Raw genomic sequence first — 27,285 nt, 5'->3', positions numbered from 1 at the left:
TATGAATATAAAATATTAAAGCGCACTTTTTCCATAAAAGTACAAGTAGTATTTCAGTGTTACGTAACAGTGTTGAGATAATTACATCCCGTTATTGTAATTTAAATTGTAGCTCTCTTATATTTAGACTCAAATTAATTACAAACATTTAGACTGAAATAAATTGTTTTATGTTCGTGGATAATAAATTTATTAATTTCAGTGTTACATAGTGAGCGTTTTTTCCTTCTTTACCACGTGCCTTTGTGGTGTAAATGGAAAACATTCCTGGCTAGCAACAGGAAGTCTGGTAGACTAGAAGAGAAACACGCTAATGTGACAATCAAAATCGTAAAAAAAACAACCTTGTATTTAGCGTAGGTATATATAGTCTGGTGTTCGAAGCTTGGAGAGAGTACTGCGTATTTTTCACATTTTCTGCTCCGAATAAACTTAATAAGTCTACAAGGGGCGTGCTAATTAAAATATGGTGAATTCTAATTCATCACTACTAGTATTTGGCGATTGGGTTCCTTAGTCATAAGTCTCCCTTTAAGTGAGGGAGAATGTAAGGGTTTTCTGTTTCCTCAGCACGTACCTTATTAATGCAATTTGGAAGCACTTGCGACTGGCAGACGGAAGGCAAAGGGTTCGAATTCAAGCAACTGTATTACATTTTCCCATTTTTCATGTTTTAAATAAACTTAATATCTCTATTATCTTTATGCACTTATGCTGTATTAGATAGTGCTGCCTAAACCTAATTAGCTTAGTGCTGCCTAATGCTGAAACCTAATGCTGAAATATTTGTTGTTTTCCGTTATAACTACTAGCTTTCTAATTTTAAGGATATCATACTATAAGGAAAGACCCTGCTTTTTTAGCAAAAGCATTTGTGTCTGAGCTTTACAAAATCATTTTCCAGAAAGCATCAAATATTAACTGTTTAGTTATAAACACAAAATCTGGAAAGTTAAATACTGAACTCTGTTTATGAAATATATTATAAACAATATTTAATGTTCAACCTTTCTGAAATTATTCTTTTCTTTCAGACTTTTTAGAAGTTTATATTATGGTATTTGAAATTAAATTTTATATTCCTCCCGACCGCCAACGACTGAGTGATAAGATCGCTGAAAAACTGTTAGCTCGACACTTATTCAAACGATGAACAGGCTAACTGCATGGGAGTTCTGTTCCGTTTCATTTTTAAGTGAATACCCACTAAAGTTTACCTTAAAATATTCTCCATGAAGGCATCTCGAATCTAAACCAAATAAGCCTTGCATGCTTTGCGTCAAAAGAAATAATCCAATTCTCTTTTATCAGTGAAGTTTTAGAAATATTTTGAACACTGTTAAATCTTTTGCTGTAAAATGTGTTATTTTAACTAAAAATTAAAGTGTTATTTTAGCTGAAGATTTTATGATGTTATAAAGTATTTTCTCCCTCCTTTCCGCATGCCTCCCTGATGTAATTGGAAGCCTACTCGACGTCTGGAGTTCGAGTCATAGCAAGGGCACTGCATATTTCTTACGTTTCCTGCTTCAAAACAACCTAATGACTTGCAGGTGGCGACCGAACTAAAAGGTGGTGGACGATAATTCGTCATCACCAGGACCTGGCGACTGATTCGCCCAATCCCTAGTCGCCATTTAAAAGGGGGTCTATATAAGGTATTTCCTCCCACGTTTTCGAATGCTTTTGTGATGTAATTGGAAACATACTCGACGCGTATTCAAGAGATCCAGGGTTCGAGTCCCGGCTAAGGCACTGCCCATTTTTCGCGTTTTCTGCTTTAAAAAAAAACTAATAACTCTAGAGCGTTTCTCTGCGTAAATAATGCATGATCACCATTACTAACAAAATGCTGAAACATAACTATTGCTATATAAACATAATTATTGTTACTTTGAAAATGTTGCTCTTAAATTATAAATGTAATTTCATCTTCGTTTCTTTTCCTTATATCTCTATATTCCTCGATATATATTGAACAAGAGACGCCTAAATGGATTTCCAGCATTTCCTGGTTTAAATTTGATACCCATCTTTGACTTCAGACACGTTCATATCATCTTTCTAGATGATCCCATCTTGGATTGAAGATGAATACATTTATCACTGGCCTTCGGGCCTTCATGGTGACAGTATGATACTAGCCAACATAACATCCTAATTTTGATCGAGAAGCTTCCCCGAGGAATAGTATTCTGTGTCCTATATTCCTCTTCCTCTACCCACATAGAAGTCCTTACGATCAATATATTTTACGTATCCTGCTTCTAGTAAACACGAAGATCATAAATATAAAATAGTTAGCCCGAATACAAGGGTCTTTCTCTCTAAAGCTATTTAAGAGCCTCTACTACTTCAGAAAGTTATATTAATTACGCATAGTCATTAATTTCTCTACCTTGAGGTCTCAAAGTTTGAAAGAAAAGCTTTAAGGAAATGCGGAAATTTCCGTTTACTCAGAAGCTTCTACTTGAAAATCCTTGTTTAACTACTAATTTCGCAAATAATATTTCTATTATTTCCATGCATTCATTTCTCGTTTACGTTTTCTGATAAGCTATTTTTTACCATTTCACATTTTTTGAATCTTTAGTGAGTTTTTGATTAACAGACTCAGCGATTTAAAACGAGAATTGACAACACTGTATGAAATAAAACATTTTTATCTTCAGCTTGCGAGACACTCTATCGAAATTTCTAAAGATATGCTGTTTTCAAATATTTGTGATTTTCTTCTGAATCGAATTTCATACGGCGTAAGTGCCAAGAATGTGATATTTAATAAGTGAAATGAACAAACAAAATAAAAAAAAAACAGTTTCGTAAAGCCATCTTACTAAGAAAGATGAACACTGAGATGATAAACTGAGCAAAGACTGAAAAAAAAAAAAAAAAAAAAAACAGAGAAATGTATGCCATACAGCGCCGCTCCATTGAGAATACTAAACGTATATTGTCATGTTGTTTTTCAAATTTTTTTTCAATTTTGCTGTTGAATTGTATATAGCATAAGTATGATGCAAAGCTAAAGGAAAAAAAAGGTTAATAGGTGAGTACTACAGCAGACTGCGATCTGTTTTAACATTCCTCGATGCTAGTAATCCTTTCACATATTTTTAAAGCGATAATTCTTTTTAGCTGCTGCTATCTTTGAACAGGGGAAATAATCTCGCCAGAAGCATTTCTTATATTAAATATTTAAGACTGCAAATATATTGATGCCATTTTCCCTTATGCTAGTTTAATTTGAACAGTATATAACTCTATGGAAAGTGTAGAAATGCAGCAATTATTGATAATCCTTTCTGTATTCTAAAGGAAAATTTCAGGCATTGCTGATTTCTTGATAATTTTCTCTGCTTTCTCTAGAATAGGCCTAGAAATTTTGTTTGTTTTAAAACTTTAAAATCACCATGGTATTTAATTTTAATATAAATGTATGTATTTTTCATTAAGTGTCTTCAGATCTTCCGCAGTGTTAAGTTATAGTATTTTCTTTTACGTGGGTATTCTGAGTGGCTCAAATATTTGAATTGATATTTGGACCGTTTTATATATTCACGTTCTTAAATATTTTTCAGACATACGCATTTATGATCTAATTTCAGTATTGCATAGAGATATTTTTAAAATTCCAAAACATGTTTTTGATTTAATCCTAAACTTGTCTACCGCATCCATTTTGCTTACATGTGCGAAGTAAAGGAAGCATTGTAATCTCGAAAATTTTCGGGTATCATATTTAAATGAAAATATCCTTTTTGACCACTTTTGAATCCATTTGAACGATGTTTTCCGTGACATCTGTACTTACGTATGTATGTATCTCGCATAGCTCAAAAACGAGTAGCCTCTGAATGTTGAAATTTGTGTATGGGACTGCTGTAACATGTATAATTGTGCACATCCCTTTCTCGTTACAATAAAATATGTATAAATATATTACCACTCCGTTATCTGGCACGGTGAGCTTAGTTTTTCTATTTTTATATGTTGGTAAAATTTTGTATTTTTTTCCTTTAAAAGGAATTGAATTATGTTGTTCTTATGTTTCGGTTACGTCTTTTATGCCTTTAGTTAATCTGCATACAATAGTTGTAGAATTATAGAGAATTTAAAAGTTGCTTAAGTTCTGCTAAGCTTAATGAATCCCCCAATTGTTTACATTTGAAACTCTTAGTAGAACAGTGAATTAAGTCAGTTTCTCCAACAATTTCAGTGTCTTTTTGCCGAGTGAAACCAAAAGTAAACTTTGAGTTTTGTGTACCGAAAAAATCTGTCTTCCTGCCCGCTGGCCCAATTACCTGTTTTTGAGTAGAAACTCTACTTTTAATTGTATTTAGTGTTTTATATTTTACTGTATTTTACAATTTTTAGTGAGGATGTTTTGAGATTTTATGTATTTTGCCTTACCGCAAAATGAGAACTGAATTGATTGAATGAGAGTTATATCTCTAATGATATTCGAGGAAATACGTTTAAATGAAATGCAGGAAAAAAATGTGTATAATTTATTAGGATGTACAAGGATGACAAATGGTGTCCACGTCAGGTTATTAATGCTCGTACTTTCATCTTTACAGCAACAGATTAAACAGATTAAAACAAATGCTTTTTTGAATGACTTTAATACCTCTAATGTAAATCTAGAGAATTTTCGAGGTTTTTTATTTTTTTTAATTGTTCGAATTTTAGTTATGATGCAGCTGCTGACAATAATATATTTTAGTCAAACGATTTGATATGTCTTTTCTATCCATGGTTTTAAGAAAGGAAGAGATCGGATTTCTAAATAAAACATAAATTTAATTATATTAAATGGAAATTAAAGTCATTTTATACAATGGAAGACCATGAAAGAAAAGGTGATGTTCCTCATATTTAGTGCTACGCTATATGAAGGAATAATGTTTCTAGCCTTAAATGAGGATATTTCTACCTTTTCTTTTCCGTGTTTTGTTCCTTTCCGTCGCCGATAGTACGTAACAATGACGAGAGTGTAAGATAAGTGAATGTAAGGAATGGCAGCAAAAAAGTAAAATTGTCCAGAAGCGTTCTCTAAGCCTTTTAGTGCCACAACCGAATAGGTTACATTAAAAATAAATTCTACTAGCTTGGAATGCATTAACAAAACAACATATTATTAACTTGTTTAAAAATTTTAGTATAAGAAAATATATCTTTTGGTTGCTTTTAATCAACTATTATTAAAATATTAATAACGATAAATGTTTTAAAATTCTGTACTTTTTATTAAAAGGCATTTGAAAGTAACTTTAATGGGGAGAAGAATCAGTATTTAAATCGCTGAAAAACTGTCAAATTCAAGTTCACGTTAAAAATTTTATGAATTATGAAAAATGACATAAAAGATTTTCAATGAAACATCATCTATTCTTTGTATTTATCGGAGATGCAATATATTTTAGTTCGAAATTACAGACACCAAAAGTTGAAAAATAGCTTAAAATTGAGTTTTACCTTTAGAAATCTTCACACAACTAAAAAATTATAGCAGACTCACCTGAAACAAAGAGAAGCCATATAAATACATTATAAAAATTTCATTTGCAATTCAAAAAGGCATTATAATTTTTATAATATAAATGTTAAACATCATATTTTAAGAATATTATAAACTCTAGATTTCTATTATTAAATGCAATTCCAAGGTTGCGCTTTGTAAACAAGATACAAAGAACTAATAATTTATAACATTAAAAAATTCAGATATAAAGAGTTTTATTTAATTAGCATATTCGATAGTAAATTACAACAGTACTGATTTTTATTAAAGAAAAAAGTAAAATTATGATATTGCTTTTCCAGGTGTACTTAAACTTCGGCTTTTCCACGATTTTCTTGCATTTGATTATTTTTACAGTCATTAAATACAATAGGTTTCGCAATATTTGTGCCAATCCTTATTTCTTTTTCTCGAAACTGAGTGCGTTGTCGGAAATTGCTGTGATTCATTTGAATTTAATTAAATACACACACACACACACACACACATATATATATATATATACATATATATATATATGTTCTCCCTGGGACTCGAACCTGGATCTCTCGAATACGCTCCGAGGGTCGTACCGTTACACCTTGAAGGCACGCAGAAAGGAAAGAGAAATACCTTACATACCCCCTCTTTAAAGGGCGACTGGGGATTGGGGGAACCAATCGCTAAATCCTGGCTGTGAATAATTACCATTCACCATCGTTTAGTTCGGGTGCCACCGAAGAGTCAGTTTCTTTTGAAGCAGGAAAAGTGAAAAATGCTCAATGCCCTCGCCGGGACTTGGACTTGCACCTCTCGAGTGTGCTACCGTTACGCCACGAAGGCATGCAGAAAGGAGAGAGAAAATACCTTATAATTTCACATTCAACAGCATGATTTACCAAAGTTTAAAGGGAATACGTTTATTACTGACAAATCGTAATATTAACGTATTTTAAATGCATTTAAAAATAACGGCTAGGCAACCAATCAAAGGAACTGCACCTATTGAAAGCACCCTCACAGTTGATTTCTTGACACACCCAATCGAAAGAAAAAGTAAGCTATGAATTCAGCATGATAAAAGATATTTTCACTGTTTATAAATCGCTAAGCACTTATTACACAAAAAAATTCTCGAACGACTTTAATTGCTGAGATTTGCTGTGATTTCTGCTAGAACCTTCTGATCCGTTTGTTACGATTTGTGGACCTACGCCCATGCGGTCGTTACGCTTCCCAAATCTACGTGTCTGTAGTGCATTGTATCAAGCGTTGAAATGCGCGCATTCAAAAAAAAAAAAAAAAATATTTGAAGTCTCTTGTGTATGCGAGGTGACGTGGTCAACGAAAGGATTCGATCGCTTCTGGAAAACAAATGAGCCTAATTAGGGAAAATTCGCGTCTTAAAGTAGTTCATTCTTCTCTTTTAATGGAAAGGTCCATTGCTCGACTGGAATGTTAATAAAGATCATTAACTGTAGACTTCGTCCTTGAATGTCGTATGAAATATTCTCTCGTGTCCAGGCAACTTGACGACGCGACAGGAGCAAGTGGCTCGCATTCTTCGATTCATCAACAAGCTAAGATCAATAGATTTAGTATCGACATAATAATTAACACACGTTCCCTGTGAGAAATTTTCAGGTGTTACACGTAATAAATTTTCTTGCATAAAATTCAAATAAGATTTTGCAGAATTTCTTTACGTTGAAAAGGTTGTTATTGAAAGAATTGACCTTTAAATGCTGAAATAATAAAAAAAAAATCTGCGCAACATAAGGAAACTTTTATTTAATTTCTCTGTTTATGAATTTTAATCAAATGTGCTCAAAAGCCGTTCAGATTGTTAAGTGAGTGAATTGCAAATTCTTATAAATCTCATTACAATAAAATACAGCTTATCCGAAATTCAGTTTAACCATGCAGTCATCAATAATTTTTAAGATTAATTTTAATTTTTTTGCACTATTTAATTATTATTTATTGGTTAGAATTTATTATATAAATAAAGGAGATGAAATATTGAATGTGGAACATTACAAAAATAGTGATTGTGAAATCTGCATGTAGATAATGATGCTCAAAAACTTAATAAACTGACAGCTTAAATTATTTCTTAAAAATTGTCTCATTCTAAAAGCATTTCCTGAAAGGGAATAAATTATGAAAAAAAAGGCTTTCAGAATTTATATTACGCCCAAAGTGGCTTTTCTTTAAATGTTTTGTGTGTTAAAAATTAATGTCATGTTCCATAAATCACATAAAATTGCATTAAAAAGCAATATCACAAAATATTTAAAAACAGTACAACTTTAGAATTTCCGATAGACAATTTCACGCCCTAGAGATAAAAATGCTTTTTTTTTTCGTACAGTGTTGATATTGCTCTCTTTGAAATCGTTGATTTTGTTAATCAAAAATTCGTTAAAGTTTTACAAAATATGAAATAAATAATAAAACAAATTTGAAATTCAAAATTCGGGCTTCCGGTCATTTCGTTATTCAAAATTTGTTGATACTGTTCTTGCATATGCTCACTTGTCTGACGTAGTCAGCCCAAGCCCACGAAACTCCTCGTGGCAAGGAGCGCTAGAATACGCCTGCCGTTGGCGAGAAACATACCTATATTCATTTACACATGAACTGCATATTTAAATCTCATTACGTATGGCCTTCATATTTAATTCAGCAGTACAATGCCTTAGTTAGATTCTTTCATTATTTACTAAACGAACAATGGTAACTAGGAAATTTCTGGTAATGCTGTAAGTTTAGAGCCATTTACGTTTAGCTTTAAAATCAATCTACTAGTTATGTCCCATGGTTATGATAAATGATACGTAATTTATAGCTATTCTGTACACTTTTAGTAGATTGGCAAAATATGTTACTTAGCGTCTTGGATTATAAGTAAATTGGAATATTCCAGAGACTTAAGATAGCAAAAACATGGATAAGACGAGTTTCTTTGCTATAAATTAAAATTTGTTATGGTATCAAATATAAATGGATAAGCAAATATAAATGGATCTCCTTTCTCTCTATAACATGAATTAAGACCAATTAATTTCTTTACTGAAAATTTGGACCCCCTGCATTGAACACTGAAACATGTAACAACAACGAGAAATTTATTGGGTAGCTTATATGGTTTCTGATATTTTTACTAATAATTATTTGAATTTCTTAGCCTTTCTTGTACTCCCTATTTCAATCGCGTTTCCTAGCCAAGATGTAAATGAGTTAGGGTGAACGAGAGTGTATTGAAACTGAAATAGCGGAAAGGTCAGTCAAAGCGTGTTTTTGCTATTGCGTTATTTTGTTATTTTTACTAAATGTTTGAATTCTGAATCTCGATTTCGCATTCATGAAGTTGAAGTTTTATATCACGCCGGTGTAGGTTTCAGTCAACCTTCTAGAGTAAAATAATTTGTGTAGTTTTGATCTACTAGCTTATCTTTTAAATTTAGTTTATTCCCAAGTTCTTCACCATAAGTAAATGGTAAAATTGCAAGCACTTAAGACCGTACCCCTTGTAAATAACCGAGATAAATAAAAGGGTCTTTTACACCCTTCCCCTCTTATATTTATCTTTTAGTCTTAGAGATAAGTCGTTACATAACAAAGTTTCAAGTAGGTCTAGTAGCACTTAATGTTATCTAGACTAGCAAGAAGACTAGATCTTAAAGCTCATAGTTAAATGCTCAGCATTTTCGAATAATAATACATTTCTCATTGTTTCAAGTGCCATGTTATGTAAAATCGATATTTTCATAGTTCTGTATTTGTGAAGTATAATTATTCCCCAGATTCGTGAAGTAACCATCCTCAGTTAAAAGAAGCTGATTTCGAACTTTACGTAAATACAAAACTGAATGAAAAGTTTGAGACTGCCTTTATTTCTCTTTCTCGATACGAGTCATAGAAACTAGGCGTCGTACTGAAAGTTGAGAAATTCGTATGAAGTTTCATCGAGACATTTGAATCTGCAATCGGACTTTTATGGTTTTCAGGGTTTAGCAACACAGGGTTGATGATGATGATGTCTTGTCTATGACAAAGTGCAATTATATAGATTCGAAGCTGTCAAAGACAGCTTTTTCAACCTCGGCAGATCTATCAGTATAAAGTAGGTCCACTGGGTCTTCAATGCCAATGTTAAACAGTCTAGCCTGGATTGCTGGGCAGCTGAAGATGTGATGGCGAGACAGTGGCAACATAGGGTTAAAGTATGTAAGTATGTTATCGCTGGCGTGTAAGAAGCAACATTATATGCTAACAAGGTATGATAGGATTTCATTTTAAATTTAGGAAAGCTCTTTGACACTTTATATTTGCAGTGAGAAAACATTTAGCCGCTCTTCAGAATATCCGTGATAGATATACTTCCAAATGATAATACGAACCTAATCGGCTAAGTGTATTCAAGCATGTTATCCATTATAATTACAGATGTCAACATCGTAAATCTGATGGCAAACAAGGAATATCATGCAAATATATCGAAAACTTTTTTCGTGGAGCCACGAGGAAGGAAAGACAAGATTTATCAAAGTAGTTTTGTTACGTGGCCGTTTGCAGGTTGCTGTTGTGCAATTAGTTCTGGTGTCTTTCGCAACAATGTGAAGACAAATAGACAGCGTTAAGCACCTGGGTATCTGGTGATATTGCTCTACCCCAAATCGAGTATAGTTAAAACTTTCGAAACGTTGTCAAAAACAATCTAACCGAAAATTTAAGTGATGTAGAGATTAACAAAGTACCACCACATGTGTTAAAAATTTTAGGAAAGAGAATTTTTCGAGTTCTCTTTCAGGAAGGAAATTGCGGAATCGTGGTGTTTCCGAAAAACAATAAGCCCACGCAATAAAAAGTACATAATAATAATCACTAAGCCACCCAGACGAAAACGTGTTTAGTGACTCCGCCTGCTGTACTGATGGGTTTATAAAATGCTGTTAAAAGTGTAATTTAAAGTGAAGGACTCAGATGTAAAAAGAAGGGGGTTTTCTGAGTAATATAATCTATTTTAAAACTTTACGATCAGCCACCATACGACTGTCTATAAAGACAGACCTAGAATTTAATTAGTTCAAGACTTAAATAACGTTATTAACCAATTATTTTTAAAATTTACGCTTCCTTAAAAAATAATAATTAAAAGAATTATTTTTATTAAAAATTATTATTCTTATTAATAGAATTCAGGTAAAATACTTCTGCACTATAGCATCAAAACAATAATGTGTAATCTAAATTCTTAAAAGAAAAATGGGAAAATAAATAAATAAATATATGAACAATATCAATAAAATTGAGTTAGGTATGATTTAAAACTGTTAATGTTTGCAAAACAATATTTATTTAAGTATTCTGGTATAAGTAAAGTGTTATTCTAGTTAAATAAATAATTATGCTAAATAAATAGATGCCACTTATCTTCTAAAAATGAATTTCGAACAACAAGAACTAATAGTATCCTCTCCTCTAGCACATAAAACAGTCAAAGTTAAATTTTTTTGTATTTCTTTAAGAAAATCTTTGTAATATTTTCTTCATCTGATAGAACGTCAATAACTAGCACCGCTTATATCTAGACAGTCAGATTTGGATAGACTTTAGAATGATTGGCAGTAAGCTTCCCCAGTCTTTGTCCCGTGCTTAGTTTACTAATACCTTTTGCCTTCCATATGTCTCAAAAGATAAATTGAGACAGTCTGTTTCCGGAGGTATTGTATATAAAATTTTTGTTGTTAGAGCTTAAGTATTTTCACTATTAATGTCTAAAATCGCAACCGCGAGGATGAAGGTTGATCTGATCTGAGCTGAGGAACTTTCCTTTCTTTCCTTGTTTCATTTTTTGTTAAGGATTAATTTTGTGTTGTAAAAGGCACCATTTTTTTTCCACACGCAAAAGCACAGGATCTAAATAAAACAGCTTAACTATCATAAAAGCCACGTTTAGCAATCCTGCAATAAACGAGTAATTTAAATTTGCTTTTCAAAGGAAATGTTTTGGCAAGGGCTATGAAGATTGCTCTTAGCTTCCAAATTTGATTCCTCAGATTCTCATATACAGAATATGCATAAAAATCTAGTGATTCACAGCAAAATTTTCTAGGCTTAAAGCGTAGAAAAATTATATCGCTTTATATACTGTAATAATATAAAGAGATAAAACATTTAATTATCGCTTATAGCTATTAATGGATCCATAAACTTAAACTTTTTACATGAAATCTAGAAAAGCGAATGGAATTAATTATAAGTTATTCTTCTCTAACGAAACTGAAAAATTTAAATTTTACAGTTTAATTATTCAAGTATAATTTTTTAGATAATTAATCTTGGTGAGTCTGTATCAAACACTAAATTATAAATAATTAAAATATAATTATTCATAAATATGCAAATATTTTTAATTGTTTTTTAAATCTTATTTTAAAACGATTTTAAAAAACTCAGTTTATAGTATTCTGCTTAATTTTAATTTAAATTTTGCTTGCTAAATATTTATAGCTTTTTAATAGTTACAATTGTCCTTTACACAATCGTATTATTCGTTCCCGGATAGTAGAGTTGTCAACTGCCGGCCAGACGGTATGGTGGTTAGGGAAGCCTACTGCAGTACCGAAGGGCCCGATTTTAAATCCCGGAGATGGTATGGATGTTTGTAAACGTATAGTGTTTTTGCGGCGTCGGAGCCCTCTAAATATATGACAAGCCAAACTTCCGATTGAGAGGTTGATGGTAGAGAAAGAGGGGTGGGAGACCCTTGGATCCGTCCACTCGGGGTGCTTTCCATCAAAACTGGGGGCGGAACTGACTGAAGTCGTACTACACCTGTGCCGTGCTCAAGAATCTTCCCAAAGACAGACTCAATTTTCCTCTCCTTACCGCAATAAATTTCTTGGATTTTTCTAGTGTTACTGCCAGACAAGTGAGTTAAATCACAACAACACTCAACTTCATCTTTTGCTTCTTACTTCATGCGTGAATTAGTTTGTTTTATTTAATATTTGTTTGAACTTGCATTAAAATACTTTGGTATTTGCTGAAACTTTTTTGAAGTCGATGACGTATCAGAACTGAATTTGTTTGGACTATATTTATCAAATTAATATTGGTATTTTGAGATGCATTTTTGCTATCATCACAGTATTTTATTAGCCCAAAATGGCGTTAGCCCGAATGGGCTATTAGTCTCGAAACGGGATTTTGCGTCGTCCACTATAAATGGGGAATCACTTTTCAAATTGTTTGTCACCAAATACTGTCGCCCTGTATTATCTTTAAAGAACTTAAATGGTAAAGAATCTACCTATATGTATATATCTTCCTCGCACTGTGAGAAAACAACGGTACCTAGAGCCATCACATTTTGAATATTGGACACCTGGACGCTCAAATGTTTAATTTCGAATTTAATATTTCATATTTTGTAAACCTTTAATGAATTTTTGATTAACAAACTCAACTATTTGAAAGCGAGCAGTAGCTACACTGTACCGAATAAAATGTACAGTCCGCAAGACACTCTGTCGGAAACTCTAAACGTATGCTGTTTTGAAATAATTTGAGATTTTGCGGTTGCAATGAAGTTTATGTCACGTAAGTGCGAAGAACATGATATATAATTTAAAAAGTTAACCCAAAAAAAAACATTAGTAATAAAAAACAGAAAAAAAAAATTCGTAAGCCATCTTGCTAAGAAAACTGAATGTTGATATAATAAACCGAGATTAGACTGAAAAAAATAGAAAAATATATGCATTTAAAATTGCATCGGGAATTTTAAATATATACTGCTAGGCTGCTTTCAAAATATTTGTAATTTTGCTGTTGAATCGCGTATTACATTAAGTGCGAAAATGGTGTTTTATAATTGTGCTAGCAGATTGGGAGCTGAGCGACAGCATGAAAACTTCAAACCCTTTTGGGCGATCGTTAAAATCTGAACTCTTTCAGATTTTTTAAAATCATTATTATATTTATTTATTTGCTGTGTTTTGAGTACATTAATTAAACGAATATTAGTCATTTCGAGCCAGAATTGCTTCCCGATTGATTGTCATTAAGTTACTTTAACTATTATTATCAGTTTAAATTCATTCAGTAATAGTTTAAAAATGACCGTATTATGATTAGATAATGCCACCTTTTCGGCAATGACGTTATCTTGCTTAATTCAGTTTATTCGAAATTTTCGTCTCAATTTTTGCGTCGCATTCCTATTCCTTCTGCGTTCTGCGTGGTCTAATAGTGTAAGGGATAGCACGTCCAGTTAGCAGTGGGAGATCTTAGGATTCAATTCTGGGAAGCACATAGTTTATTTTAAACGATTTTGAATCTGAAAAAAGAAAAGCTCATCTTTCCTCAAACTGTAATTTTTAAATACTGAAATTTTAGAAAATAACTTCATTTATTTCCAAAAACACAAATTTCTATTCAAATAAAGGTTGTGCTTGTCCGTTTTCGCAAATTCGGCTGAAAGGTAAAACGTTCCTTTATTGGAAAAATGCAATAGCTCAGTTTTTCCTTAATAATAAATTGAAAACTGTCGTTTTGAATCCTTAGAAGGGATTCTTTCCGCACGCCAGAAAAATATTTGTATATTCTTATTTTATTTCTAAGTTTTGGTTTTACTGTAGCGTCTGGCGACAGCCTCGCCAAAAAGGACAACTAATCGCTGCTCACCGGCAAAACACGCTGAGTACCACTTCGGTTTCCTACATTATAAAGCTACATTTCCCTGCCGGACGGACGGGATAGCACGTAGTTATGTTAACCATCGTACTAGAAGGGCCCGGATTCGAAACCAGGAGAAGTCATGGATGCTTGTAAGCGTACGGTGTCTGTGCTGCATGGGGACATTTAAAATATATGTTGAGCCTGAAGTCCTCTCGGTGGCTCGGTCGTAAGGGAAGAATGCTGGAATTCTCTCGGTTTCGTCCCTCAGGATGCTCTTGTTTAAAACTGAGCAAAGTCGTTCTGTCCCCCATATGGTGTTCAAGGCTCATTTCCAGATATAGTCTTACGCTCCTTGCCAGTATAAAATTCTTGGACTTGTTCCGATAAGGTCAGACAAGTGAGACTGTCCCAACGGCAACAAATTTCCCAACTTTATTTCTAATGCATAAGGGTTAACCCTGTAACAAATTCATTCAAAATCATCTAGGGAATGCTTCAAGATTCATTATGTTATAATCTTACTTACATTAAAGTCTGTTCATAATGAAACCTCATTTTATTTTCTTATTTGCGCAGTTTAATTAAGAATTTCCGAAAATAAATTGAATAAAGATGCACTGGAAGTCTCTCTTTTGCCAATTAGTAAAAGCAAATCTTTTAAAGATCAAATCGCTTACATTAAATGAGTTTATACCGCGAAATTTGCACAACATTCGTATAGAATTTTTATTATCTTCTGGTGCTGACAATGTGCTTGCAACAGTAAGTTACAATTTCACCGTCCACTACTTTTCTCTTATATTCAAATTTCCTTTTAGAAGTTGGCATTAAATTGTGCTAATTGTTTCATTTCAAGTTGTAGAGACATTAGGTAATTTGGAAAAGCAGCAAAGATGAAAAATGGTAACCGCCTTCGCCGGGAATAATACCACTGACCTTCGGAAAACCGGCCCAGCGTTCAGAACCACTATACCACGAAGGCAGGCTAGGAAAGTGGGAGAAATACCTTATATACTCCCCTTTTTAAAGGGTGACAGGTTTTTTTTTTCTTTTAGGGGACACGGACCTCTGGAATACCGGCCCAGCGTGTGCAGAACCACTATACCACGAAGGCACGTCAGGAAAGTGGAAGAAATACCTTATAAAGTTCTTTATACTACCCGCACAGTGTTTATAGTATGTTTTAATTCATTTCAAAATCATAGTTTTGCTGCTGATTAATTTCAGCACCATAATACGTGTTTTTCAGTAGGTCATTGAATAACCATTCATATCTGAGCTTTTATTTATTAGACTAACATTTGTACAACAGAAATATGATCCAACTCTCAATTAATTGAGAAATAAATTTTTGTTCCGAAACCTATACTAAGGTTCCGTCACATATATCAAGAAAATTAGTGATCGGTGTTAACATTACATATCCCACAAAACCGATATTCTCTCGTATAGTTTCTCGACTAAATTAGCGAAATTTAGTAGATTCTTCACACCCTTTCACTTGCTCGTCGATGCTGGCGCAATCCCAAGTCTCATAAAATAATTTTGCGTTTACTCCTAAACAAGGGAGCTGTATTCCTGTTAAATGTTATTAGAGTTTCTCGCGATCGTTTTTACGAATTAACTCACTTCTTATTAAGGTATCCCATTCTAATGTTCAGTACTTCCAATGCAGTTAATCACATATCATTTGCACGATGCATGCAAATTACAAAATTTATTCTTAATTTCACTTACGTTAAAACGAGCTTCCGTGAGCTAAATGAGCACATAAACTAAGTATAATTTCAGGAAATGGTTTTCTAGCAGTTGAAAACTTTGTTTTATTGTCACGTAAATTTAAGCATTATCCGTATTAATAGGACGATTGGTTAAACTTTCGGGAAACAGTTTATTGAATGTTATATCCTTCAAATAGCGCGATGCTGGCTTAAAGGTAGTTAATAGGAATAATTAAAGAAAATGGATATATTGTGGTATTATTGTTCATTTAGCACTTTTCCATTTTATGTTCGAGATACCTGAAGATTAATATTCTTTTAATAAAAGTTACTTTAAATTAGTGTTATTAATAGGTAACTGGTTGGTTTTTAATTATAATAAACCATTCAGGAGCTATTTGTTAACTATATAGAAGTGGCCTCAACTCACTACTAGTACCAAGTTTGGTACTAAACTAATAGTGTTCCGTGAATTATATACTAAAATACTGTTCTATTAAAATGGCATAAGTAGAAATAAAATAGCATAAGCATATTAAAATAGCATAAGTAGAAATAAAATAGCATAAGTATATTGAAATAGCATAAGTATATTAAAATAGCATAAGTATATTAAAATAGCATAAGTAGAAATAAAATATCATAAGTATATTAAAATAGCATAAGTTTATTTTAAGATGCAAGTTATTTTTTATGTTAAATCTTTTCTACTATTCTCCTGTTTTGTCTACTCTACCAGACTATGTAAATGAAGTGAGTTTTAAATAGAAGCGATATTCAAAATTCAATATTAGCCTTCTGTGAAGAAATGTCGTTGTTCATGTTTACCTTTAACTCTGTTGTTATGAGCTTTTGCGTTTCTTTGATTCAAAATTCAGTAGTCAAAGAATAACGGAGCCAGGTTGTTAGGCTTTAAACGTAAACGGTTTTTTATAAATAATTGAAATCGTTGTTGTCTGTTGCGAAAATAGGAAGTTGGTTTTATAATTGGTTTAGTTCTACAACTGTGAGTTGAAATTTAATTTAATTCTTTAAAAAATCTAAAAGAGCGAACCTTATTAAAAATAACATCACTTAAATACAGACTAGTTACAGTTACGTATAAGGAAATACAGTTCGCAAAAACTGCTTCTATGTATGGAAGTTAGCTGGATTCACAAAGAATTTAAGGTAGCTTTTGTGATTTCATACAAGAAGAGTCTACGTTTCTGATAAAGAATAAAGTAAACAATAAATTATAGTTGATTTATATTTTCGAAAGTTAGCAACAACTGGAATACTTTTTTTGACGGACATATCTCATTGGTAATTAAACACAATTTGAATCGTTTGATGTTATCAAAAGCTATATATTGCTTAGGAAATAAGTTTAGTTCAATCGAGAAAAGATAGCAGTTCCATTAAAAAATAATGATAATAACGATGAATGAAATTTGTAGTAGATAATTGATTCCATTTTTCTTCTCCCCTGAGTATGCATAATGTAAACGTATTAGAAATTCTATTGTGTATTATAATTGCATTGAAGTTTTTAAAAATAATTTTATAGATCAATTTTCATCCTAAGTTAGGAAACATAAGCATTACAAACCACATTTTTTTCGTCCTTATGCATATAGATCTTACTTTTATTGACGTAAACTAAATATAGTAGTACTTCGGTATACGCCGGTTTTGGAATACGTCCTGTTTGGATGAGGACATTTTGGTTTAGTACATGGATTTCGAGTTCGATGTTCCGCTGCGCGCACCACATTTGTTTACCTCTTTCCAATAATGCTACGACTACCTATGAGTATCATTGTGCTTGTTGGTATTATTCAATAATCAACTCTGAATTTTCAAGTGATTTCAAGTTTTCTGATTTCTCGCATAGAGGTTTTATATATTCATGAGCAATAAGTTGTAGGAGTTAAGCTAACGAAAATGTTCAAGCAACAAAGAAACTTATAACGATCACCAAGAAGGTGATAAAATAAACTATGGAAAACTATGAATCCACCATGCGTGTCCGGGTCTTGGCTATTGCATATCGTATAACAATTACGATAGTGTCTACGATTGGAAAAACAAAAATTTAATTTAATTGGCTAACGTTGAGAAGAGGGCGAAATCGATTGCAAACAAGAACTAGAAACGTTAGAGCATGTTTAAAAATAGCTTTTATGTAGACTACAGAAAAGTATTTATGTACAGTATCATGTGCGGTGCTTCATTTATGTACAGTATATATCTCATCAATTGCATATGCATTTTAGTATTAGGCAGTGCAATAATAACAACAGTCTTATTTTTTAAGAGCAAATTTATTATTTTCCCTTTATTCCTTATTAGAAAAGTTCGCATGGTATACGTTCAAGGAGCGCAAGACGCATATCGAAGTACTACTGTTTTTCAGTTTATTGAAACATGAGTTATTAAACGTAAGCTTGTAGTTTATTAGTCCAAAGGGCGTTAGCCCAGAAGGGCTACTAATTTCGTTTTGGTATTTTGTTGGTTTGCGTTGGTTCACTGTAAATATCTGTTCACTTTTCAAATTGTTGCCACAAAATATTAGAGCCCCGCATTATATTTAAAGAAATTAAATAATGATGATCTGCATGAATGTATGTATGTTTCTCGCTCTGCGAAAAAACAAGGTACCTAGAGACATCAAGTTTTCCTCCTCAAGTTTTCCAACTTGATGTCCTCCAAAGTTGTCCTCCTCAAGAATATGGGGATCTGGAAACCCTAACTTAGAGTTTGAATTTGTTTTATTATCTGTTTCATATTGTGTAAAACTTTAACAAATTTTTGATTAAGAAACTCAACGATTTCAAAGCGAGCAATGGCAACACTGTAAGAAAAAAATATCTCCAGCGCGCGAGACTGTGTATCGGAAATTCTAAAAATATTCTCATTTTAAAATTATGTTGAGATATTGCTGTTAAATTGATATTTATGGTTTAAGTGCTAAGAAAACGATATTTAATAAATAAAGGTCACACACAAAATGTTAAAAACACGCCACTATAAAATCTGAAACCTTTTTAAATTTTTTTAAAAATTATTACTTGAAATTGTAATTAAGTACGTATTTACCATAAGTACAGATTAACTACGAATTTACCAGTTAAGTATTACCACACAATTTATATGTGACAGAAAAGTAGACTACCAATATAAGACAGTCAAGAGCAGCTGAAATGTCACTTCAAGAAACAGCAAAACCTGTTGTTAATATCTTAAGAAAAATGAAAGATGAATGGAACGGCGGAGCTATTCAGCTTTTCCACAACACGGAAACATCTTAAGATGAACCAACGGAATGAAATCAAATCAAAATTCCTGAAGAATTCTTTATTTCCCTTAGCACAGCCGGAAAGAATTCAAGATCAGCTGTATCCTACATATTTATGGCTTCTTATAAAGTCGTAAAATGTTGGATTACGATTCAGACCGAGAAAAATCCATCAATTCCCTTTGATATGTTTGAAGGCTTTTTTGCTTTTCAATCTCGTGAAAAGATGCGCTTCGGAAACTTTAACGGCCGTACATGCTCTATAAACCCTTTGTAGTTCTTGCAGGCTTTATATAGCTAAAGACTATCAAATCCAGATGATTCGCTTTAAATTCTCCACTTCCGTCTGAGAGGCGGTGTTTTCTGTTTACAGCTTTACCTGGTTCTATGTTTTGCGGTCCATTTACCTTTTTCGTTCGATAGAAGTAGAACATTTTAGAGAATAAAGAATAAAAATGACTTTTCTGCGTAATTTAGAGTTGAGAAGGATTTTTATTTTTCAAAATATAAAACGAGAAATGATATTTATACCATTCTTGAATTGTTAAAGATGTAAGTTCTTTTAGCTCTCCAATTTCAGCAATTTACTTCTGTTCATATTGTTTTCCTTAAGCAAGAGGGATCAGTCAGAAGGTATTTTTCCCCTCCTTTCTACATGCCTTCGTGGTGCAACGATAGCATACTCGACGCGTATTCGAGAGGTCCAAATTCGAGTCCCAAGCCAGGGCACTGCTCATTTTTCACGTCTCCCGCAACAAAATAACCTGATGTCTCTACACAGTAAATGATTTGACAATAAATAATGTTTATAAACGTATCTCCAAAACACTGTATTTAAAAAAAATATTAGGCATGGAACAAAGGTAGATATGAACAATGATGAATGAATGAAAATAAACTTTAGATATCCAATTCTCAGTTTTTAAACTTGCATCGTTCGCAAGGTCTCCGCGATCTCCAGACATCAAGGTTTGTGATATGTTTCTTTGGGGGTTAATTACAAACTATTTTTACATGCTTCCGTGGCTTAAAAGTTTGCATGATGTCACGAATCGTCCTTCCAGTGTCTTTACGGCTTTTGGTAACATGGATGTGAACCGAATTGGAGTACCACATAGACGTGTGTCGTGAGATCAAAGGACTGCACAATGATAATTTGTGGTGATATGAACAAGACTTTTGTACACTTATTGTTTATTTTCATGAATATTCATTCTTTCAAGCATAGTGCTTTTGAAATATAGTATTTCAAAATCCCATGAACCATTTATAAGCATCCTGAATTAGTTTCATATGTGAGAATTTGATACCAAAAGCTTTTGCGAGAAGATAAAAACTGACTCATTCCTTCACGGCAAAAAAATGCATATACAACTGGAACGGGCAGAAGTAAAGCTTTTGTGCAATTTGTGCGTCGATTAATTCAATACAGCTTTTCACTATTTTATGAAAGTACAGCAATCTTATGAAGTTTCAGAAACTAAAACTGTTAAAGAGAAAAACAAAATAACCATTAATAAACCTTAAGATGTGAAAAAAAACTGTATTAACATCGAGTGCCATCCACTACAAGTTAAAAAAATGTATTTGAACTTGAATGGATGAATAAAAGGTATTTTATTAACGATTGAAAATTTTAACATGATATTGGGAGAGTGTGAGCTAATCGAAGGCATTTAATAACAAAAGAAAAACTGAAAAACTAAAAAGCCTTGAATGAAAAGAAAATCTAAGACTGTAAAAAGGGAAGCATTTGGGAAGAAGTATAAGTAACGATGATAATGATAATAACAATGGTGCACTGTGACGGCGTAAATTTTCTAATGGAGTCGTAGGTCCTAAAATGTAAGAGGAAGAAGCCGAATGTTATCAATTATCATATCGGCATATTTGTGTCAGCCACATTACTGTGTTTATTCTGGTTAAAGTATCGCATAGTCTTCCTCTGAGTCTCCAGACACAGATCCTTCCATCACAATACTGTAAGATTCGTAAAAAAAGACAGCTTGTTATTAATGCAAACATGTGCTCGTTGAACGCACCATTACTGTAGGTATTGACTGGCCAATATCATAAGCGATGACTCCTTTTCAGTTAGTGTTAAGAAAAGCCGAAGCATTAATCACGTTTCTGACAATCCATGTAGCTGCAAACCTACTTGCGCGGTATGTGTGGATATTTAGTTCCGTGAAACACATACAGTTTGCTGGCCCAGGATATATGAGATGGTTGTATGAATTCTAACGCTGATGCAAACAAGATGTCTGTCATCTTCGGAATCCTCAACATCGCTGTGAGGGCCTTTTCGATTCAAATTCTCAGATAAGTGTCTACCAACGCGAGCAGCTGTTTTAGGCGGTGTAAAGCGAAATTATCTCGTGGATAAATTTTGACGTGCAGATAATAGTTCCTTCCTACACAGCACATAACACGAACTTTAATACAAAAACTTGCGTAGTATAAGCAATTTATAAAGGAAAAATTAACATTTAAACGTACACTTTTATATTGCTTCAAGGTATGCAAGCCGTTGAATGCCATTAGCATATCCCAGTTTGTCTTACCTTTCAAGAAATTAATTGCAGATGCTTACAAACTGCATCATTATTAATGTTTTCTTCTGTACGCCACAACGTATAAATGTCTATAATTTTTTTATTCGAAATTGCAAGGGTCTAGATGGCAGCTTTGTCAAAAGTCATATATTTGTTGCTTAAATTCAAATTTGTCAGAAAGTTTTACAAGTTAAAATACGCACTGAGATGCTTACAAACTGCATCATTATTAATGTTTTCTTCTGTACGCCACAACGTATAAATGTCTATAATTTTTTTATTCGAAATTGCAAGGGTCTAGATGGCAGCTTTGTCAAAAGTCATATATTTGTTGCTTAAATTCAAATTTGTCAGAAAGTTTTACAAGTTAAAATACGCACTGAGCGAAAACGTGTGGAATATTTCACGCAAAATATTTCCTTTTTGCGAAGTTTTCGTAATTGCAATTTTTTCTTTTAATTTGTCAAGTGATGACTTTTTCCGATTCTGTCAAAACGTCTGTTTGAATATTTTACATTCTGTCAAAAAGCTCCGATATACACCTTAATGAATATTAATTGTCCTTATTTTGCTGTGGATTTTAATTGGATGTAATCCATACATTGATGTACCTCAATTTTGATGCTTTTGATGTTTTGCATTAATCACTCAGTTCTTTACCATTTAACAACTTAGGTAAATCTGGTTTTAGATGCGATTAAATTTAGATGCTATTAAACTAAATGCAATTAAAACTATTCAGATTAAACTGTTAATCTGAGGTGTAATTTTGGCATTTTGGAGACGTTATTAACTGACATACCTTTTATGGAATTTGTGTTTACCTCTCCATTATATATAATACTCAAAGACGTTCTACTAAAAAATTTGGCTGTATATATATTGCTTTATTCAGAACTCCTACAGTAGGAAAATAAGGAAAAAAACAATGTTATTCAGAAGGTAATAATAATAATAATTGTATGACATACATTAATCAGTTTGTTTTCAAGAGAAGTTAGTATAAAATCACAATATCAAATACTGTCTGGAAACAAAATGGAGGCATTTTTGTTTAACATTTTTCTTTGTAAGCAAGGAAGGGTACTTTTTGGAATTTATTGATGAGAACACAAATGCTGCCACAGGAACTATCAGCAAAGTTTTCAGCACTGTGTTGAAAAGTCCATTGTGCGATACTCACACTAGAAGAAAAAAAAATACTTGCACCTGGGCAAAACTTCCTAAAAAAACCACTTCAATAAACTTTAGTTTTTTCCTTTATCAGTGAACAGTAAAAGAAAATGTGTAAAATGGATAAGACGTCGCTTTCTTTAAAGTACTAAAGCTTTACTACATAACTGAAATGAGCATTTGGTGTATTGAATACAAGCATATTTCATCAAATTTGGGAAGGTTTTCCTAGATCTGAATGTTTTACATAGAAAAAAGTATTTGTAGTTCAACAAAATATAAATAGCCTAAAAAATGAGTAAATGTATTTAAATTTCGAACATCGTACTCGTGTGATTTGTGCTTATGATGAATCAATATATCCTTTAGTTCGTTTAGTTATAATGTTCAATATGTCCTGTTTGTATTTTTAAATATCAAATAGTTAAAGTGCTCTCGAGAGTTTGGTGGTAGGGGAACAGGGGGTGGGAGACCCTCAGACAAGTTCCTCTGGAGTGTTGTCCATCAAAATTGGGGGCGGAACTGAGCTAAATCGTGCTGAGAAGGCTGTTGCCAACGACAGGTGTTAATTTGCACCCTTTGCCACGAGGAATTTCGTGGGCTTGGGCTGACTATATGTCTGTAGGAGTGAACATTAGCAACAACAACAACAGCAACCATCTTTCAGTATGTTGCTATATTATTTATTTCATTCTATAAGATTCAAGTATGGAGAAATGCGTTTCAGCGTAATAAATTCTAGTGCCTAGCATATTCCAGAAACGTGACTAGTAAGGTACAAATGTACGCCCAGTTACAGAAGCGCAGTACCAAATTTCAAAATTGTGTGTTTGGTTCATGCGCTATAGTGCCCAAATTCCTTCTGCAACGATACGGATTCTACCATCAACAAAAGTGCAATTCCCTACGGTTTCCTGCTGGAAACGTTAATTCTCTGAAATACGTTAGAAGCAAACAATATTTAATTAATTTACTCCTCAGTTGGCTAAGAAGATGACATTAATAACGTGAAACTGAGAGAGTGCAAGAGAGAGAGAGATGTTTCCGCCGCAGCACGTGCCTATATTCACTCCGCCTGCAACGTGCCCTCGCGCGAAGTCTAATTAGTCAAACCACGGAGCTATTAGAAGTTTCCTTCATAGTGAGAATGTGGCACAAAAGTGGTACTGTCTGGTGAGCAACGGGTTTTATTGATGTAGATTTTAGAACTAGCGGAGTAAGCAGTAATAATTGTTTGCTGTTCAGGAAAGCGTTGACATAGATATCTAGTCTTCTCTGAGAAAGGTTTGCTGTCAATTAATCATGTTACTGTATTTAATTAGGAACTATATTCTGCTGGTGAGAATGAAAGTCAGGGGTAGCATGACGGAAACTGTTCCGCGTTGTCAAAGAAAACGCCCAGGAACAGGGCAGCTTTTCTAACTGAAATAGCGATTTAAATACTGATTTAATTAAGTTTCAATAACTTAAAATAATTTGTGGATTCTCATACTACAAAGTGACTTTATTTCCTAATGCTACAAATTAAGCATTTGAATTTAGAATGAAGTCATTTTAAGCAAGTCAGAGAATTGATTTATTACACGTATTTAAAAGACGTTAGGATAGGTAATTACTACGCGTAGGCTCCTAATTATTTCCTTAGTAAGTAGAGACTGCTACTATGTCAAAGGCTGTTCAACCCCCGTTTCAAAGGAATATATTCTATCCAACCTGAGACAGAAATGAACGAAGTTATATATTCGATACTACAGAAAAAATACGCATGTGAAATTTTAGCTCAAAAGGGCAATTTTCCCGGAAGGAAACAGCGTTTCACTTTTCAAATTGTTGCTACCAAATATTAGAGCCCTGCATTATATTAATAGAAATTAAACAATAAAGAATCTGCATGAATGTATGCATATTTCTCGCAATGTAGAAAAACAACGGTACCTAGAGCCATCAATTTTGAATGATATCGTCCTAATTACTCAAATACGGGCGTCTGGGTGCCAAAATTTGGAATCTAGATTTTGTTTTATTATCTATTTCATATTTTGTAAAACTGTAACGAATTTTCGATTAAGAAACTCAACGATTTCAAAGCTAGCAATCGCAACACTCTGTGAGAAAAGAAAATTTTTATCTCCAGCGCGGAACTGTGTATCGGAAATTTATTGCTGTTGAAATGAATTTTATTGTTTAAGTGCGAAGAACATGATATTAAATAAATAAAGGCAACACACAGAAAGCTACAAAAACACCCCTTTTGAATTTATATAAAATCTGGAAGCTTTCAGATTATTTTTTTTATTTAATTTATTTTTTTATTTATTGTAGAAGTAACAAATCGACTTTAAATTACTTTTTACGACTTTTGATCATAAACAATTAATTAATGAAGAATTATTTCTTTATCATATTCTTTTTTTTCCAGAAACAACGTTTTTGCAAAACACAGAGCGCAAATGATTAGTGAAGAAGCATACTTAAGTTTTCACAAACAGCCATCATATAGAAAGATTCGATTCGCATGAGCTTCAATTTCAAAATTTCAAAACTTTTTTAGAAATATATAAACATATAAAGGTATAATTTCATAAAGGCGTTAAGAAACGATGCTTCGAATAGTTAAATTTATCGAACAATTAGCAATAAATTCTCTAGGCATTCACTTTCATTTGCCAAAATTTACTTACAATTAATTAAAATTTTGCATTTCATAAATATTCAGGTTTAGTCAAAATTTCATGTAATGCCTAAAATTTAAAGCTAGCTTTCAAAATGACATTGATAATAGCTAAAATATAATTTTTATTTAAAATCTAAAACATACGTTATTTACTTTGCGAATTACTCGAGTGCTTTTTTTATTAGAAAATATGTCTTCTGATGAGCTAGTAGATGGGAAAATGACTAGTGCCTTATGAAGCACTTCTTTAAACCATTATGCATAGAATAGGAGATTATGAGGCATTTTCTTTCACGTACCAACATGCCTTCGTGATGTAACGGTAGCACACTCGGGGCGTATTCGAGAGGTCGAGGTTGGAGTTCCGGCGAGGGCATTGCTCATTTATCATGTACTCCCGCTTCAAAATAAACTAATGAGTCTACAGTGGCGCCCGAACTGCAAAGTGGTGGAAGATGATTCTTCACCACCAGAATTTGGTGACTGCGTCGCTTAATTCCCAGTCGCCCTATAAAATGGGGGAGTATATAAGATATTTTGTCCCTCCTTTCTGCTTGCATTCGTGGTGTAATGGTAGCACACTCGGCGCTTATTCGAGAGGTCCAGCTTCGTGTTCGGGCGAGGGTATTGCTCATTTTTCATATAATCCTGCTTCAAAATAATCTAATGACAATGCAAGGTAATCTAATAATAGTGTTCGCTTATATTCATTGAGCAATTAATGGATGTCCGCAGCTATTGAATAAAAATTTAATAATACGTTCTGTATTCTACAGTGAATATTAGACTTAGGAAATAATGATACAGTGGCGAAGGTAGACTATATATAGTACATGAAGATGATGTTAGAGGAGGAAAAAAGAGCTTTTGTCATCAAAAGAGGTGCAAAGTATAGATAATTTAAATGAATTTTTTCCAAGCTTAGTTTAATGTTACCAACCAACAGGAGCAGCTTTTCTCAAAGTTCTAAAAAATGGTGCTAGATTACACCAAAAGGAAGTGCTCGGAGTCTACAAGAAGCAGAAGCCAAATTCGACACTGAATTGAGACTGCACTTACAACTACAACAATGTAATATGTTACAACGCCCATATTTCATACGTATTGTAGAAGTAATTTTGCACAGAAATTCGCTTTGAGTACACTGTTACGTATGACAGCCTTTATAATATTATAGCCCACCAGCGGGCGAGCGGTAAAATCGCTGAACACTGGTAGTTCGGTCCGAGGTTCGAAGCCTGTGAACGGGCCGGCTGCATGGACGTTTTCGTGGTTTTCCCTATATGTAACGTGTATACTGGCTCCAGTCCCTTAGAAAGAACTCCACGAAGGCATCCCTCCTCTTAGGCAGATAGCCCTCGAGGCTTTACCGTAATTAAATAACCTAACCTAACCTTATAATATTATGAAACCATAGCTGGGTATAGTAATCATAGCTAAATTATGAATCAAAATCCAGAAAATTGGAAAATAAGCAAAATATATTAAAATATCTACTAGTAATAGTCATCGTTGTCGGATCTGTGTATCAGACAAGTTAAATTGAAGTAAAAATACACTAATGTGCATCTCCAATAAACATTTTCCTCACACTAGCCCACTTTAGCATAGCCGCCAGTTAATACAATGATGAAAATATGATTTAATTTAAAATTTAATAAATAACACCGTGCTTAAAGATGTAA

The sequence above is a fragment of the Stegodyphus dumicola genome, chromosome 3, assembly GCF_044657685.1.
Source record: "Stegodyphus dumicola isolate Sdum_Otavi_A_Nest chromosome 3, ASM4465768v1".
NCBI classification, from domain to species: Eukaryota; Metazoa; Arthropoda; class Arachnida; order Araneae; family Eresidae; genus Stegodyphus; species Stegodyphus dumicola.
The sequence above is the reverse complement of the archived record's forward strand: the minus strand, read 5'-3'. Positions refer to the sequence as shown.